Source organism: Fundulus heteroclitus, chromosome 15 (genome assembly GCF_011125445.2).
Source record: "Fundulus heteroclitus isolate FHET01 chromosome 15, MU-UCD_Fhet_4.1, whole genome shotgun sequence".
NCBI lineage: Eukaryota > Metazoa > Chordata > Actinopteri > Cyprinodontiformes > Fundulidae > Fundulus > Fundulus heteroclitus.
In genome coordinates, this window is record NC_046375.1 from 24,601,598 (window position 1) to 24,621,043 (window position 19,446).

The 19,446-nt window shown below is 43.2% G+C and overlaps 1 protein-coding gene across 2 annotated transcripts in view; it reads left to right on the forward strand.

Moving 5' to 3' along the window:
- Positions 1-769: 769 nt before the first annotated feature.
- Positions 770-19,446, forward strand: part of snap25a (synaptosome associated protein 25a) — a 44,054-nt gene continuing 25,377 nt past the window's right edge. Inside the window, exon 1 of one of the 2 annotated variants that reach the window (XM_021324344.2) lies at positions 770-938. The gene's annotated coding sequence lies outside the window, so the exon portion shown is untranslated. The remainder of the gene's footprint in view (positions 939-19,446) is intronic. The other variant, XM_012878099.3, reaches the window with a different exon arrangement.

Below are 19,446 nucleotides of genomic sequence, written 5' to 3' on the forward strand. Positions count from 1 at the left end.
TCTTGTGGGTTTCTTTCAAGACTGGCTTTCCTTTTACTATTCCCTCATAAATCATCTCCACAGTTCCTATGGCCATCATGGCTAATCCTCGCCCAGTTAGTTTAGGTCAGGGGTCTGGAACCTGAGGCTCCAGAGATGTCATGTTTTCTTGCCTCTGTAATAAATTAACTTAAATTTCCAATTGTAGATATTTATAAAACTATGTCAAAGCCTAACCCTTCTCCACAACTTTATCCCTGACCTGTCTGGTGTCTTCCTTAGTCTTCATGGTGTTTTTTGTTCAATAATAGTCAGAAACAAACCTCTGAGGCCAGAAACAGAAGAGCTGGACTTATACTGAGATTAAATGACACAAAGGAGGACTCAGTTTACTGATTAAGGCACTTCTGAAGGGAAACGTTTGACCTGGAAGGTATTTAAAGGCAGCAAAGTAAAGGTGACTGAATGGAAATGCATGCCACACTTTTCAGATCCCCCCTCCCCTTCCCTTGAAGAATGACACACATTTAAACAAAATATTTCTCAGCAGAATTATTTTAAAAAAACGAGTGTCTCACTAAAACCTTCAGTGCCGCTGAGGATAAATAGATAGCTAACGTCAGGAGTTTAAAAACATGTAAATATTCTATTATGGGGCTGCAGCTGCCACTCTCTCTCTCTCTCTCTCTCTCTCTCTCTGACAGTTATCTATTAAAAGCTGCTGCTGACGTCAAAAGTGTCCGCCATCTTTGTCAAGAGCTGCACTGCCCACCCCACCCCCCCCCCCCTTTCCCCCACCATTGAAGAAGAAGTGAGGAGGAAGCAGAAGGACGCGCAGTGCCTTTGCAGCATCCCAGTCACATACAGAGGGAGAGAGAGAGAGGCTGTTACTGCTCAGCAGCTGATACAGACAGACGCGTCCTCCCATACTGACTGCGGGGCTCTGACAACAGGCGCAGGTAAGACCTCAGCTCTTTTACCAAACTGGATGGTTCACTTTTTAAAACAAGGTGCTTTGACGTGAGAGGTTTAACGGGATTCGAGCAGGTTGATGTCACGTTTTCTTCCCCCTGTAATAAACGAACCTAACAAGGAGGTAAATGGGATTATGTTTGGCTGTCCAAAGATGTAATTGTTGCTATCTATTGCTATCTGTGGGGAGGAAAAGACGATCAGAGCCGGCTGAGTGGAGTGGGAGGCAATGCGTGACCTCCTGAGTGTTGAATCTGAAACACGCAGCGGATCGCTGGGAGGATGGCTGCCTTGCGCTATAATGCGCATGTTGGATGTGGGCGTTTTCTGCGTTCTCAGCACCACGGACAGCGCCAGAGAGTGCGCGCAAATCCAGCAGGTGGAATATTGATGGGGGGAAAAAAACGGCTTCATAGAGGGGGGCTGTGTGCCTGAACGCCGCATTGTGAGGGGGGGGGATTCGGTTGGTTTTTGGTACAAAATACGACTGCAACCCCCTTCACCCCCTCCTCAAGCTCGCTGTTGTTTTCTTCAGGCTTCGCCGGTGTCGCGGTGAGATGATGAAGCATGAATCAGTCAGTGACAGCCTGAAAGAGCGAAAAGCGCCGTCCTCCCTGTGGCGCAAACAGGAGGCAGGGGGGCTGCGGTGGAGCGTGTGCTGCTCTCAGGGTGGGAGGGGTGGCCACGATCGTGCTATAAGAATGCGTCGCATCCTTTTACTGCTTTCACGCCAACTGCGTGGCACCTTCTACGTGACCGTGGCGCAAAGGGAGCACCAAAAGACCCTGGTGTTGGGTGTAAGAGTGGTGGGCGGGGGGGGGGTTTCCCTCCAGGGAGGACCGCGGTGAAACCCGCACTACGACACCCCCGCCCGATTCCTCCTCTACTATCCACCACGGGGTCCGATCCATCCACCCCTCCTTCTACCACTTAACTATGGATAAGTGGCGCACAGTAGTGTGCACCAGTTTCCGCATCCACATCTCGGTCCACCCCGCATTCCAGTAAAGAGTGTTTTCCCTGTTACCACACTGGGAGAAACAACCAGAGAGTGCAATCAATTGCTTTGTTGTTTGGAGCAAAAACATAAAAATAAAAAAATAATCATATTTGTAATCTGAAACCAAGATCTAGTCCTAAACTTGGTCAATATCTGCATGCATGGACGGCCATGTCTCTGTGTTGGCATGGCTGCTGTGAGACGTAGGAATGCAGACATGCAGACTGGCTGTCTTTAAATGCGATGATGCAGCAGATTGCATCTATGGCGCAGCTGGAATTGCTTTACACGACCACATGGTGCATAGGCAGCTGGCTCATGCTTTTGCTGCTGGATGCTGTCACTTAAACTTACAATGAATGTTTAGCCCGTTAGTGGCAATCTTGCAGTCTAACAACAGAGTGAAATCTGCCAACAAGAAAGAGTTTCCTTTTGAGGAAATGTTTTATTTTGCATCTTGGTGAATACAATGGTCCACAGTCCAGTAAAGCCCGCCTTTTTTCCAAGCGGGCCATCTTAGAGCGTAATGATCGCCACAGCATATCGCATCCTGCAGTTTTCACAGTTTGGACTGCAGAGAAGGTGAGCTACAGTAACGTGGAGGTGATGGGGGTGTAAGCTGAGGGTGGGGGTCAGGCAGATACTCCACACATATTACTGAGGGGCTTCTCTCTGTAGGAGCATCCCATGTCTCCTAAATATCCTGGCCATCGTTCATGTCCCGCAGTCACTTATATGGCGCATGCACACAATGGCCATGAAGTTTCTGTGACTGATGCTGGCGAGCAGAGTGCGTTGTGCGTCTGGTAACAGACCTTATTTGTCTTCCTTTAGCAGCTCTCATTCTTCCCACATTATTCTGAGTCAGGCTTCAAAACAAGCCTGATGAATAGCATCTACTGTGCCTAGTATAGGTATTCACACCCCTGGGACTTGTCAACATTTTGTTTCATCACACACACACACGTGTGGGGACACACACACTCTCTCACACACACACACACACACACACACACTCACACACACACACGCATCATTGCACTTTACTTAGGTTTGTGTGGCAGACCAACACCAACTACTATGGGTGATTTCGAAATGGAGGGAAAACGATACAAGGTTTTCAACATTTTCTCACGAATCTTGGTCAGGAAATGGCGTGCAGCCGCGTCCTCCTTTCATCTTTCTACCCTGATGCCCCTAAATTGATTCCAGCGCAATCAGCTGTCTTCGGAAGTCAACATGATTAAAAGAGGCACAGTCCAGCTATGGGTAATTTCATATCAGCATAAATCCAGCTGTTCTGTTATGGCATCAGAGGTTTGTTAGAGAACATTAGAAAATAAACAACGTCATGAAAACCAAGGAACACAGCAGACAAGCCAGGGAGCGAGTTCTGGAGGAGTATAAAGCAGGATTAGGGAATAAGCACAAACTTATCAAGACTTTACAGTACCAGAAAAACTGACAGGCCAAAAGGCCCATAGTAACTCAGACGGAAATCTGCAGCTTCAGTGGGAGAATCTTTCAACAGGACAACTGATATTCATGAGATCCTCAAGTTTGGCCTTCGTGAAAGAATAGAAAGAAGAAATGCATTGAAAGAAATCCAAACAAGGCCCTGTTTGCAGTTTGCCACAAGCCATGTAGGGGGCACAGCAAACACGCTCTGGGAGACTTTTCTTGATCAGGTACAGTAAAGCTGAAAACAGTTCATGAAAAGAAGAATGGAGCTACGGTAAATACAGGGTAAATACGAAAGAGAACATGTTCAAGGCTGCAAGTCACCTAAGAATTGGACATTTATATTCCAAGGCGCTTGCCATCCAATCTGACTTAGCTTTAGCTATTTTGCAAAGAAAAATTAGGAAACCTTTGTGTCGCTGGATATGCACAGATAATAGAGACAAACCACAGACTATCACCTTTAATTGCAGTCAAAGGTGGTTCTATAGTATTAAAGTATTGATTTACTGAATATGAACACAGGGCACATGTTTCAGATGTTGCTTTTGTAAAAACCTTTAAAAACTGTGTATCATTTTCACAATTAAGCTCTACTCTGTGCTGATCTATCACACAAAATTACAATAAAATACATTAGAGTCTGGGTTTGTAACATGGAGAAATACGAAAGAGGTTCAGGGTGTACTTATATATTTGTAAAGCACTGTATCTGCCATTAAGCTGCATATCTACAATCACCAATATACATTTACAGACCCAACAATCCCCTTGATTATAGGAAGCTATGCAAACATATTGGGTGTTTTGAGGATGGTTTATTGATGTTTTAGAGCCCATCAGAACAATGTTTATTTGTTATCTAATATTATACTTTAGGGTATTTGACCATATTTTTTCTGCCGCACAAAAAGCTATTCCAATCCAGGAGCAGTATCACGAAAACAGCTCAGCTTCAGAGTTCAAGCTCCCGCAGGAGATGATGAATGACTGTACCTGTGTGCGCTCCCAACTATTAGCTTCTGCTATTTTCTGTTAAAGCGCCTTTTATAGGTCCACTGAAGCAACACGCTGGACCACCAGCTTCTGTCCATTGGCCTCAAACCACAGTTTAGGTGTAAGAAAGCTATCCTGTGTAAAAAAAAAAAAAAAAAAAGCTACAGCCAATGCTTTACGGTGTCTGAAGGTTGTTATTCTGTACCCTTTTCTCTTTCTTTGAATGTGGTCACATCATTCTGAGTTCATCGTCTCAGAGCCTGGAGGAGCCATGAGGACTCTGACCAGGATTAAAACGTTTTAGCTCCTAGGATGCGTCATAGCAGAGCTTTTTTCTCAATGACATTAGCAAAAAAATGTTACATAGCCTTTTCAGTCACTTAAAGTCTGTTAAAGGAAGTAAAAACAAGAGGGATTAGCTTTAGATATGTTAACATTGACTAGATAAACGTATAGACCTACAGATAACCTTAAGTAAAAACAGCAGAGTTTCATGGTTTCATGTTATCAACACATTGATTTAAAACAAAATGTATACCATAAATACATACATTATTCAGGAGCCACAATTATACCCGATGCTCCTCAGTCAATATCAGACTGATCACTATGTTCAGAAAGTTTTTTCTAACATTTATTGTCTTGATTCTGATGCTCAGACCTCACTGGACTGTGGCAAACATCAGGGATACTTATGAAATACCAAAGTGATTTTAATGTAAATGTACTTGTTGAGTGGCATCCCTTGACACATGTGAAAGGAGCCTACAAGGGCCTGAAATGTCATGATGTCCACTGCGGGGGAGAATTAATCTCTAAATCTCTCTACCCAAAGACTAAAACACGCTCATCAAGCCAGAAATCAGAATCACTTTATCAGAAAGCAAACGGGAAAAAGTCCCTAATCTACAATTCTAACTGGAAAAGTCAGACAATTCTCCTCGTCTTCGACCTGAAAATCCAACATGGCTGCTTAGGTTATGAAAGCATAGCGACTGTTTTCTAGACCTCTATTATGATGTGCAAATCTATGATACATACAAAGGAGCTATTTCACAGGCTAGCTTGTAATCCTACTAGTTGTCTGACTTAAATCAGGTTCACGATTAAATTTGGTGCGGCACCAATCCCATAGCTGAATATTCAAGCTTTATTCACCAACTTACCCTCCAACCTTTTTAGATGGAGGTAACAGGCAAACATTCCTGCATGACAAATAAATAAATATCTCCCCTTATAGTTGCACAGAGGGAAACATTTGGTCTCTTCTTACCCCTCCCTTAGAGAGCAGTGTGCTGCCGACACTAAGGGGCACACGGGGAGCAATCTGTGGTCAAGGGTCTTGCTCAGGGACCCAGAGTGACAAAGTTTGAAAACGCCGATCTTTGGCCAGAGTCCAACAGTCGCCATCAGCCATTTTACCAAAGCTGAAGCTGCTAGCATTTCCTTGCATCATGCAAGTTAAGGTCAGTCACTCAGTTCAATTCAATTGAGTTCAATTAATTCAATTCAATTCAATTCAAGTCAATTCAATTCAATTTTATTTATATAGCGCCAATTCATGAAACATGTCATCTCAAGGCACTTTACAAAGTCAAGTTCAGTCATATTATACAGATTGGGTCAGATTATACAGATTGGTCAAAAATGTCCTATCTAAGGAAACCAGTTGATTGCATCAAAGTCCCGACAAGCAGCAGTCACTCCTGGAGAAGCGTAGAGCCACAGGGAGAGTCGTCTGCATTGTACATGGCTTTGCAGCAATCCCTCATACTGAGCAAGCATGAAGCGACAGTGGAAACAAAAACCACCCATTAACGGGAAGGAAAAACCTCCAGCAGAACCAGGCTCAGTGTGAACGGTCATCTGCCTCGACCGACTGGGGTTACAGAAGACAGAACAGAGACACAACAAGAGAGACAAAAAAGCACAGAAGCACACATTGATCCAGGAATCTGTTCTACATTAGATGGTAATAGCGGGTGATCTGTCTTCTCTGGATGATGACACAGTTAACAGAACGCCAGACCAGGTGTACCTTCTATGAAGAAAAAAAAGAGAGAGAACAAAAAGTTAAAAGCTGAAATGACGACAAATTCCTTCCTATATTACACATTAGAAGCACTGTGCTCAGGGGGCACAGACAGGGGCGACTCCTAGACTTCAGCAGTAGGTAGTTTTACCAAGACGCTTCTAAACAGACCACTTTGAGTAGCATCGGTGGGTATGTCAGCTGTCAACTGGATGCCGTGGGTTTGTATGGTTTATTTCTGTGCTTTGGATGTGTTACATTCTGTTAGTTTGGCCTGCGGCCTATTTTTATTAATCATTATCTCAAACACAAAACTGCCTTAAAATGAGATTTTGCATTAAAAATCCTATCAGAATGTAACGCATCGTCATGTATTGTTAGTTTTACATTCAAAGGTTGTCCCTGTGATGTAGCTGAACTAAGCTAAAGACTATATCCTAGTCCTGAGCTCTTGTGAAAAAATTTGCAAATTTCCCCTTAAAATGTTGCGTTCTTTAAATAAAAAAAAAAAAACTCAGGGCACCGGCTTTGCGGTCTAAGGTCGTTTGAGGGAACTGGAAGAAGAGCGTCCTGTTTTCTGCAGGTGGAATCTGCCAAAGAGTAAACAGCTGTGGGCTGAAAGGCGATGTTTGGGCTTTTGTTTTTGACCACTCAGCTCCCGTGGGACGGCTCTGCACAGTCTCAGAAAAATAATCTGCACGTAAACAAAAACAGGAAAAAACAAAATGGCCACTGCCCAGACCCAGGCCGTCGGGTCGCAGCGGTGCATGGAGATAAAATGTGGTATTATCCACAGTATTAGCCAAATATTCAACATCTCCACAGTAATTATCCAGTGTGGAGATACGTCGACTAATGATAATTGCTCAGAGTTCACAAAGAGTGGAACATATCTAAATTTAGCTCAAAATATCTTGCCTTACTGCTTCATTCTCTAAGAAGAGATATTGAAGTTGTAGCAAGTTCCTACTGCCTTCAAGTTTCTGTTTTTGCTTTTGAAATCCAACTTTGTGACTCTGACGCAGATGTATTTGGATGGTCAGGTGATGCTTTCTTCCTTACACCTGCCTTTGCTCCAGCTCATGTAGGATTATATTATTATTATTCTGAGTGCGTAAAAGAATCTAAAAAGATTTTTAAAGTTAAGGAGAAAGAAAGATAAAGGAGTTGCAGACTGAAAAATAATATGTGCGACAAAGAAATTAACATTAGTGCTAGATGATTGGAGGAAGTGAGGGTACACTTCTTGAGAGTAAATGTAATAAATATCGTGGACATAGGCGGCCGCTACTCATTTCTGTGTACATACATATGATATGAGATAAAAAGCTTCAGTTACTCATCAATCTCCGAACATATCGTTTTACACCCCAGAATGGGCATCTACTCAGGCTGCGTTATTGCCAGTTGGACTTTTTGTACATTTCCAGAGCTTCGACTTTCACGCTGAAATCATACCCAGGCATTATCGTATGTTTGGGTCAGCGAAGCATAAACAGTAGGCAAATCACCTGTAGGTTGTGCGTTTCCCAGCATTGCGTGTGCTGAGGTCTACAAACGTCACCCAGCACCGTTCGTTCAGCCACACATAGCTGGTGACCCTTCGGTCCGTTCAGGCCGAAGGGTCACCAGCTATGTGTGCTGAGGCTTGGGCCGTCGCTACTGCATGTCATCCAGCAGTGGTGTTTCCAAGACTATTTATATGCATGAGACGAGACAAGACAACAGCAGATTTCGTGTCTTTTTTTTTTTAGAAAATCAATAAAGTTTTCACTTTATTGATTGCAGTAACAAAAATGTTACTGCATTTTTACAAATCCTTGTATCTTTTTGTTTGTAGAATCATCCAGTTCAGGTTTGAGTCGTCTAGATATTTGAAAGTTTGCGCTAGGAATGATCCAGTACGTCAAAATGATCAACCCGGTAATGGTGCACTAATTGGCGTATTGGTGTTATTGAATTGAACAGCAGCCCAGCGTTATTCACTAGCGGCAGAGCATTACTGAGTGCTTAGGCTGCCTCAGCACAGGGGCAGCGTGTCAAGTCGTTAACTGGACACGCATACAGGCAGCAGAGAGCTCGTCAGATAAACAGCCTGTTTTGAGTGCTGCCCTCTGATGGAATTTGGTTGTATCTGATCTGAACTCTGAAACCTGATCAAACTCACAGGTTTCTTTAGGTTTCATCTGTGAAATTTGCCACATGTAACTTACATTTGCTTGCGTGTAGAGCTAATTTGAATGCTGCAATTTATTTGAGGAGCTGTTTTCTATTCCTCACAAACGATGGCAGATTCTTACTTTATAATTTGCCATTTTTATTTTTGTACAGTATTTTAATCTTGGCATACATTAAGATGTTTTTTTTGTACGACTTCTTCGTTATTCACCTGAAGACCAAATTTGCCTGGCTGACTGAAGCGTGTCGATGTCCATCAAGAACTTTAAGGGTTTTTAAGCTGTCAAATCTGTCCTGTTTGACTGCATGAAATAAAAATCTCCAGGATCGCCGACTGGAATGTCTTTAATAACGTTGAGAATGCGACAGACGGTGTTATCCTGCGCCATAAATCCCCACGGCTGTGCAAGACTGCGACGGGAAAAGCAGCGAAATGCGTTCGCATTGGATTAGGGGACATCATGATGGAACGCTGCAGCAGCATCTCACAAGAACAAGAGCAACTTTGCACACTGCTGTTGCTCTGATCGCTTTCCTGCCTGGGATTCCATCAACTCTGCAGAAATAAAAACGACATCTGCTGCATCTCTGAAGTCGTAAAACTGAAGTGGCTCTGCATTCTGTTTGAAGCAGGCAGTAGAGGGTTTGTGCAGAAGATGCTTGGATGATTGCTAGTCATATGGTTGTATGCCCCATCAGTAACCTGCAGTATGGAGCCCCACCCTGTCAGCTCCCCTGTTTTTGCTTTTAGCCGTGCTGCATAAGTAAAGCCATGAGCCCCCCCCCTCCTCCCTGTCATGATTGGCTCGTCAAACGTTGTCTCTCCCCGGCCCTTTAGCCGCTGTAGTGTCATCTGCAGTGGCCACGTGGTGATAAATGTGACTGTGAGGCTCCAAACCCCTTCATGTACACCAAAGGGGGGGACTGAACACAAATAAATGTCTTTGGCAGCATGTGCTCACAAAGCATTGGTCTTATTTTAGTCCCTTTTTTTAATCACTGCATGCAGTATTCCTTTGTACTATCTGTCTCCTTTTTTTCCTCTCCTTGTTTCTAAAAATAAAGACCCCAATCCGGTTTCTACTTCTATCGCCCCTTTCTTCTCTGCTTGCTGTTTGTGTCCAACAAGCTGGCAGATAAGGAGCTCAGCCTCAATAACGGAGAGGAAACGACACTGTTTAGGAATAGGTGTCTGATCCTGAATTGAGAGCCCTCTCCTCGCATTGGGGCAATTTGTTGGGGATTAGCACATGAAGCTGCAGGGTGCGATAACTGTGGACTACGGCAGCATTCTTGACATTTCGCATCCACCTTACTGCCAATGCAGAGTAGATCATTGATAGTCCAGGGTCCCATTTAGTGTCTGCTGTATTCCAACTCTCCACTGATCCCTAGAATGAAAAAAAAACAAAACACAGTTGGCAAGGATACAACACGCCCTGTAGAATCTGCATTGCTGTTGTATAACATGCCTTATAGCACCCCATGATGCAGATCTCATTTGAATGCTCGTGTTTCTCCACTCAGACATGTGCGGTCTTCATCTATCCACTGGTTACAGATTTCTTAACGATCTGAGAAACTAACAGACCTCCTCTATGAATCAAAATCCACTTTATTTCACCAATTCTGGGGGTACTAAGGAATCTGACTTTGGATTCCGATGCTCGCATGACGCAAGAAGACGGGCAGACAAGTAACAGCGTGGAGACCGCAATTACAATCTGTAACAGAGAAGATGTTTTTCAGGGAAATGGGGTAAGAACAGGGGCAGCACAAATAGGATATAGGACCCTGACTGTTCATCAGAAACACCGCCTGGGGTAGAAACTGGCTCTGCGTCGGCTTGTTTAATCCATCAATGCTCTGTAGCGCCGACCAGCAGGTAAACGTCTGAATAACCATGACCAGGATATATTGGGTCTATTTTAGCTGCCTTCTACTGGCCCTGGGCCTCCACAGGTCTTGGATAGATAGAAGGTCAGTTCTGATGATCCTCTCTGCAGTTCTAATTGCTCGTTGTAGTTTGGACCTGTTTTGTGGATGAACTGAACCACACAGAGACAGATGAGCACAACACAAACTGATGGCAGTGTTGAAGATGATCAGTCCTGAGGAAGGTGGTACTTCTTGAGTTGCCGGTCTTCCGACGGATGGTGCCAAGGTGTGAGGACCATCTCAGGTACCGACAGAGGGTGGTTCTTAGGAACCAGAAGTGATCCAAAGTAGACAAAATGTTGTTGGGGATAGTAGGAGGAGTAAGGGGGGTTCTCCTGAAGTCCACCGTCATCTCCGCTGTCTTTAGCGGGTTTAGCTTCAGGCGGTTCTGGGCGTACCAGTTCACCAGCCAATCCACCTCCAGTCTGTATGCAGACTCATCAGCCCAATGACAATGGTGTCCTCTGCACATTTCAAGAGTTTCACCGACGGGTCCGCAGACGTGTAGCCATTAGTGTACAGAGAGAAGACGAGAGAGGGAGGGAACACACCCCTGGGGGGCGCCGGTGTTGACTGTTCTTGGTCAGGAGAAGATGCCCCCAGCCTAACTCTAACCCTGGCGGTCACTGAGGAAGCTGGTTACCCACGGACCAGGTGGAGGGCGGCACTGGAGGCCGGCTGAGCTTCTGGTGATCATGTCAAAGGCCGAGCTCAAGTCTACAAACAGGATCCTGGTGGGTGACCCTGGATGGTAAAGGTGACACAGGATGAAGTGTAGACCCATGCTGACAAATGTTTTTTATCATTTATATACCCTAAAGCCTTTGTATTATGACAGTCACATTTCAGTCTCTTTCAGTCTCATTCAGTCTCATACAGTCTCATTTTGTTCTTACAAAAATAAAGATGGCGGCTCATCATGGCTGTCACACATTCTGTCAGTAAACACAAGTGTAAGCCCTTGGTCAAACTTAACTTGACTTTTAAATGACTCATTTATTCTACGTGCTGTAAGCATTTACTCCCTTACAGATTTATTGTAATCCCAGAAATAACAGGACGCACACATTTCAAAAGTTCCCCTTTTGTCTTTTCAATCCACAGAATATGTGGATTGAAAAGACTTGAGGATCACCAAGATCTGTTTGGCACATATGAGAGCGGTCTTGCAATTTTTGCCAGGTCTCTTTTTTGCCTGCAGTGCGTCAGATATTTTTGGATCTCGTGCGACCTTCTGGAGTAATGTTGGTAGGCCAGCCACTCCAGAGAAGGTGTCGTTGTTTCACGTTTTCTCAATTTTTTGATAATGACTCTCACTGTGGTTCTCTGGTACTGAAGCCTTAGAAATGGTTCTGAAGCTCTTTCCAGATGGATTGATGTCAGTGACTCTATATCCTATCTATTGTTGAATTTCTTCAGATCGGTACAAGATGTGTATTTTATATGTGTATCTTTTTGCCTACTTCATTTTGTAGACAGGTTCTATTTTAGTGATTTCTTATTTTTTTTTTTCTTCAAGTCTTGGGTGTCATTGATAACACTGGACTGAATTCTTGACTTAAAAAATTACCTTTTGTATTTACTCAAGACAACATTGTCTGACATTAGAATTAAAGTGTGATCCCAAAAGCAAAAAAGAACAGTAAAAAAAAAAAAAAAAAATCTGTAATGAGTCAGAAACTTTTTCACAGTGCTGTAACAATACAGAATCATCAGAGCCATCAAAGAACCAAACACCCGCTTCTCTTGGACCCTTCAGGTAAACATTACTACACTCTGAGTCTTTGACAGGCTCCCAGCGGCAGGCTAACATTTGAAATGTTTAGTTTTTTTGCATGGCTTTTATCATTTTTTGCTAAAACATCATGGCTGAGGTGACTTTAAAACAACTGGTCAATTGGCACTCTTTGTACCTCAGAAAATGTGTTCAACATAGAGTCATGTGCAACCCCTGTTAGTAAGCTGGTTGCTACGGTGTTTGGGTGAATAATATGCAGATGAATACATTGTAATCATGTTTGCATTACTCAGAGTAGTTAGCCTGCTCAGTGACTACAGAAAAACTGGTTTTTAGACTTGCAACACTGGAACACAGTTAATGTGGGTGTGAGGGCATCACCAGATCTGAGTTTTGACTTAAAGTGACTACATCTCAATTATCACTGATAATTGCTACACAGCACCGATAAAGACTAAACTGCCTGTCATATTCAGGGTGAATTAAGTTGATAATAAAATGGTGGATGAAATGCTTTGCAAGTTCCGACAACCAAAATATCTGTTTTTGGTGTGTCTTTTAATAGTTAAATGATACAGATCAGTTTAATATAAATGTGTTGTAGCTGACTGTCACCATCACAGTAAGACCACCAACAGGTAAGAAACTGTCTCTGATGACCTGTCCGGGTATATTTCTCCACATTTTCTCATTTAACCATGTGTCTGTGACATGTGGGCACTAGCGGTGGGAACAGATCAATGGGAGATGGCTTCTGGACTTTTCTGGTCCGTAATCAATGTCATTTTCTTTAGAGCAGGCCACAAGGCTGATATTGTAGCGCTTAATGTGGATTCCTCTGTAGAGGCCTCCAGCTTTAGTGACACTTGGTCTCTGAGGGTAATTTTGCTTTTCTTTGCTTCGGTTCCGGGAACAAAAGTGCAACCTTACTGGGAGACTGAAATGTCCTACCATCAATTGTCAACCTCTTGATACTGTAGATGCTGGAGCATGGAGGTAACATGGAGGTTCAGGAGGGATCCCCAGACTTACAGAGACACTCACCAACTCATTCTGGGGAATGCCAAGACATCCCCTGGCCAGAGGGGGAGGTCCCTCAGAGAGTCCTGGGTCTCCTTCCAGTAGGAAGCAAGTTAATTACCGGCACATGTATCCAACATCCTGTATTCTGAGCTGATGGACTTGTATGTAGAGAGTTAAGCATTTGTGTTTCAGCTAATTCTTCACTACAACAGACCAGACTGTGTTTTAAATGGACTGAACTTATATATAGCTATCTCCAGTCATACTGACCACCCAAAGCGCTGTACACTAGAGCCACATTCACCCAATCACTCTCACTGACACATACACATTCATACGACTACTCATTGCCAATGTTAGTGGCAATGAGGCATTTAGAGGAGTGAAAACTGAAAGGAGCAACCTTTAACCCCCCTTCATATCAGAAATGGTCCCCGTTAGTTATGGCTAGTTTCCTGGCACCGGCCCAGCTTTTAAAATATAAGGTCCCAGCCATACCAGAAGCTTAATGCTAACCTGCCTTGTCCAGTCCAAAACCAGTTTTAATGTGTGTTTAGGATAACGGTGCCCTTCGCAGTTCAACCATCCATCTGCTGATCTGATGTGAAGTTGACCATCTGAGAGGGGACGCCTCTGCCTTTATTACTCAGCAAACTGCACCTGTACTGGCAGATCCAAACCAGACCCCCAGCATTATGCTTCTTCCACCAAATTTGATACTTGCTACGCTGTTCATAGTTTTGAAAGCCTCATCTTGACTCCTACAAACATATATACTTCTTGTCATTTTGCTCAGATAGCTTAGTCCTTCCTTTTGAAGGAAGGCTTTTGGCAATCTTAACTTGGCATATTTCACTTTAACACCGCAATCTTGCTAAGAAGTGATATGAGCTGTAAAAAGTGACAAGTGGATGCGGTAATACCAACAAATATCTGCCAATGTGGTTGACCTTTCACTTCAAATCTCAGCACATCATTCAGTCTCAGGTTTACGAAGGACCAGTCTCTCACACTATTCACAGCAAGTTTCTGTATTTCCCTGTCTCATAATTAAATTTGTCACTCAAAAAGTCATAGACAAACATTTGCCAAGCTATATATGGACATTTAGATGTGAAGCTAATGCTGAATGTGAAAGAGCATGGAAGCAAACACAAACAGGCACACAATCAACTCATTTGACAAAGAACCATTATGTGCCTTCGCGAGAACAAGGCAGTGCAGGATGTTCCCATAGAAGGCTGAGGCAAACAGGGCGCTATTGTGAGGCAAAGTCCACTTTCCACTATCATAAAATATTATATGATAACACATCACCAATTGCTCATGGTTGGATGAAATGCTCCGCGTTTTAATTCTGTGACTAATTAAATTAGTACAGAAAGAAACAGAGCCAGAGATTTAAGTGGAGAGCAAACACAGAATGGAGGCAGAGACTGAATCTTTTCCAGTTAGGTTGTGACTGTAAAAACACAAGATATCTGATTTTCCCAGAGATAAAGGTAAATACATGTATTTGCTTTGCTGATTTAAACTCAAAAGTGTTCATTTTGATGATTATTTCTTACAGTTATTTAAAAAAAAAAAATCTAAATTCCCTTTCTTTCAGTTTCATAAGACCAATACAAATAATTTTATAGCAGAAATGTTATTGCCATGGTGGTGCACACATTCACAGAAAAGACTGCAGACTTGGCCGTCGTCCAGCAGATATTCTGGTTTAGGAGCAGCTAAACACGAGGAATAAGACTACAGCTCAGGTCCTGGAGCACCACGCGTGTGTGTGTGTGTGTGTGTGTGTGTGTGTGTGTGTGTGTGTGTGTGTGTGTGTGTGTGTGTGTGTGTGTGTGTGTGTGTGTGTGTGTGTGTGTGTGTGGTGGATCTTAAGGCCCAGACGCACAGCTGCAGTCCACACTTAGTCAATCTCCACCAAATGTTATGCTTTATTCCTCTCAGGTACCTGCCACACCTTTTCCTTCAACTCAACATTAATATTCTTGAATACAGCAATCTGTCAACAGCCAGCTTTTTAGCCAGTTTTGTTGCTTATCCTCCTTGTGCAGAGACAGCATCAGAATACCTGGCTGGGAGAAAAAGAACTAGAGTGTTCTTCAGTGGCCATAAATCCTCTTTTCTGAATAAAGCTCGTATTATATTTGGAAATCAATTGGATTGATTGGCTGGCCTGACCTAAACCACGTAGATAATATTAGAACGAGGATGAGGAACATCAGAGTCTCCATGCCACGCTGCACTAATGCAGTCATTCCTGCAGCAGGAGCCTGTACTGTGCTTTACTCTACAGTACAGGTACTGCACTTTGAACAGGCCCACGTTTTTGTATAGTCTGATTAAATAAAAATTTAGACAAACCGAACTGAGGGGATTTATTAACTAAAATAAGAGTCATTAAAATCAGCAATGAAAGATGTTTGTAAAATATCACCTCGCGCGTAATGAAGCAATACAATAGATACGTTTCCCTTTCTGAACCGAACAGCTGAAATAATGGACTTTTTCAGTTGCATTTTTAACGACACAGACCTTCTTCTAGATAGCAGTAATAAATGCTCAGTGATGTGAAGCGAAGCGAGCTGGAACGACCACAGTACAAGTTGAATGCCTGGTTTCCTAGCACGTTTTTTTTCTTTTTTTTTTTTTTTTTGTAGGGCTGTAAATGAAGTCACGCTGCTCTAATCAGCAAACCTCACTCTGCCACCGACCTCGCAACAAAATGGATGTGCTAAAGTGTAAACACACGCCTGTTTGCATGCAAACACAATGGCAGCGCACGGGAGGGTCCGTGTATCCAGAGCGGCAATCAACAGCTTGTGTTTATGATTTTAATAACCGGCAGCACGGTTCTTTTCTTTCTTTCTTTTTTTTTTTTTTCCATTTCCTCTTCCTCGCTGTCATCCTGTTCACATCAGGTGAGGAGGTCGCACTCCTTACCGTTGCCCACCACAAATGTCGGCATGAAGGTAACAGCTGATGACAGGGTCACAAAAAGTCAGGAGCAAAGGACACATGGGTCTGTGGCAGCTCAGAGCAGGCAGACACAGCGGATTGGCCAAGATGTAGATCAAAAACCGAGAACGATACAGAGGACGTTGTTTCCTGTGGGTAAGGGAACTGAACAAATGCATTTTTCAGCCACCAGGATGGATGTATGGATGTTGCATTCGTCTGTCAGTAAATTGAGATGATTGCAGAACTATTTTCAGAGGCCTCTGTTCTCACACCATGACTTACAAACTGCAGCTGCACTTTCATTTAAAAGAATGTTATGAGTAACGTTGTATTTCCGACGTGCCAATCGGTCCCATGGCCACAAGCGTGTAAAATCACGTAGCTGGGCATGAAGACTGTTTCCACAAACATTTGTGCAATAATCGCTCTCCCTCAGGAGCTCGGTGACTTCCAGCGCGTTGCCATAACAGGGATGGGACGTCACCTGGGCAATGAGTCCAGTCGGTAATTTCCTCGCTAAATGTTCCACAGTCAATTGTTATTAGTATTATGAGAAAATGGATGTGATGGCAGGCCGTGTAAAACCACAGGGTGGGATTAGCTGAGGCGCATTGTGTGCAGCGCTCAGCGCCTTCAGCAGTCAATAGATACGTACAGACACTCTGCGGTAGGGGTGTAAATCACCAGCCTTATCACGATACGATGTTATATATCGATTTGTTTGGATGGCGATACGTTGTTGGCCGAAATCACAAGGTTTGTTACGATTTCCGATCGATGCGACACAATATCATCGCCCCATTTAGCAATATTATTTGCATTGATATAAAGTCAGCAAAAAACTAAATATGATTTGATCGTATTATTACTAAACAGGGATTTAAATCAAAAACATCATTCTTCTAACTTTAATATGATAATAATAATAGATCACCTGTTCACTTCAGTCTCATGCTTTGTAGATTTCAAAATAAAGGCACACCTTTAAAAATTACGCTATTTCATTTTGCATTAATGTAAAAATGATTTATTCTATATATCAATGTGGATCAATGTATTGTTACACGTCTACTTTGCGGGACTGATGGGTCGGGTATCCATGGATGGATGGATTGGGCTGTCTTTCAGGAGTTGTGCTCCGCCCCTTAGTTCCATTCAAAGCAACCCTTTATGATTCAGCAGTCCAAAACGTTTAGCACTTTGGACAATTTCATGCCTTAAACTTTGTGGGACCAGTTTGAGGATGGCCCAGTCCTCTTCTAAAACGACTTTGCTTCAGTGCACAGAGCAAGGCTTATGAGGGCATGGATGAGTGAGTTTGGCTTTAAGAACCCTATGTGATAGAGCACCTTTGGGAGGAAGCAGTACAGAGACTGTCAGCGTTTCTCCTCCATCATCAGCTCCTGTCCTCACAAATGTGTTTCTAGTAGAAAGGTCAAAAATTCAATAAGCATACTCCTAAACCTCATAGAGTCTCCCAAAATGAGTTAAAGCCATTACATAGTAGCTGCAAAGAGTGAGACAATATTACACTAAACCCTCTGGATTAATAACGGGACTGGATCTCATATTTGTGTGAAGGTAGATCAGTGAAAACATTTTGTCCCCGCAGTATTGATGCCACTTGAGTCTTTGTTGATATTTTGTCACGTTACAACCACATACTTCTTCTACCCAGTCATAATAATAATAATAGATAATAATACATTTTATTTGTATAGCACTTTTCTAAAAACTCTGACAGCTTACAAGAATCAAGTAAAATTACAAAAAGGACAGTTAAGTACATCAAACAATATAAAAGAAGAAGAAAAAAGCACTTAAAATAAAATACTCAGTTTTTCTACTTAACTATTACTACAAGTGTATGCAACGCACCAACAAAAATCTGCATGGCTGTAAAATGGAAGAAAATATTTTCATGATTTTCAGTAGATTCATGTGTAAGAACGTCCTAGTCAAAGTCCAGGCCTAAATCCAATCTGCTGCAAGACTTGAAACCTGGTGTTTGGTGGCTGAGCTTGAACTCTGTTGCAAAGAACTGTGTCATTTTCATAGAAACGCCCCCAAAAGACTTGCAATAAAAGGATGGATCGACAAAGAATATAAAACCCAACTGGGTGCGGTTGCACTGTAAATATTGCAGATAAATATTAAACAAATATTCACAATAAAATTCAAATGTGAAAACGTTCAAAAGCACTGCCGTATCCTAAAGTGAGATGAGGCGTCCTTCTCGGTGAGGCGTTGGCACCTGGACTCTGTAAGGGAATTAAAAATGTAATATAACTAGGACCGTCCCGCCAGAGTCTAAATCAGCAGGCGGTCTCAGGACGAATCTGTGTCTCCTGAGTGGAGATGTTTCACGGATGATGGAGCAGCCTTACAGGTCAACAGCTTGATCCGTTGAACGATGTCTCTCAGCGGCCATTTCAATCTGCCGGCGTTACTCTACCCAGTCATTTGCTTTCTAGTAGCTCAGAATGATAAGAATGCAACACTGTTTTGTTCTTTTTGCATTGGTTCTGATTTAGAACCTACCATCATTACCACAGCCAGTGGTTTATCAGGTGAGAACATGGTGGACGTTTAGTCCGTTGCGGGGGCAGGCCAGATGCAAATGTGCAGCTTTTGATTGGGGACGTGAAGCGAAAGGTCACTGCCGCCTGTGAAAACTTAATTGCCTCTACTGGAGTTATGTAATGACACGGGCGGGCGATGACGCTACGTCTTCCTCCGGTGTTTGTGAATCTGGCTCGATTCAAGCTCTGCACTGCGCTGTCCGCTCTGAGGTTTATGTAACCGGCATAAAGGATGTTCGCTGATATGAAGCGAGGGACTAAGAGAGGGGGGGGAAACATGGGAGGAACTAGAGCGGGGAGAACTGGAACAGGCATGTTGCGTAAATACAATGGTTTCCAGCCGAACATGCGAGAGCTTCATTTAAATAAACTGCCCTCTGAATGAGAGCCGCGAGCGCAGTGCAAGGCCTTGATCATTATGAAGCAGCTGTGGGGTCTGTCCACGTACGCCGAGGCAGAGGGGCTCTTTTCACTACACCAGCACGCATGGTGGATAGAAAATCCTGCACACTCGTGTTAAAATGGCAGATTTTGATGAACAGGAATATGAGGAACCATTTTAAAACTTTTTCCACCT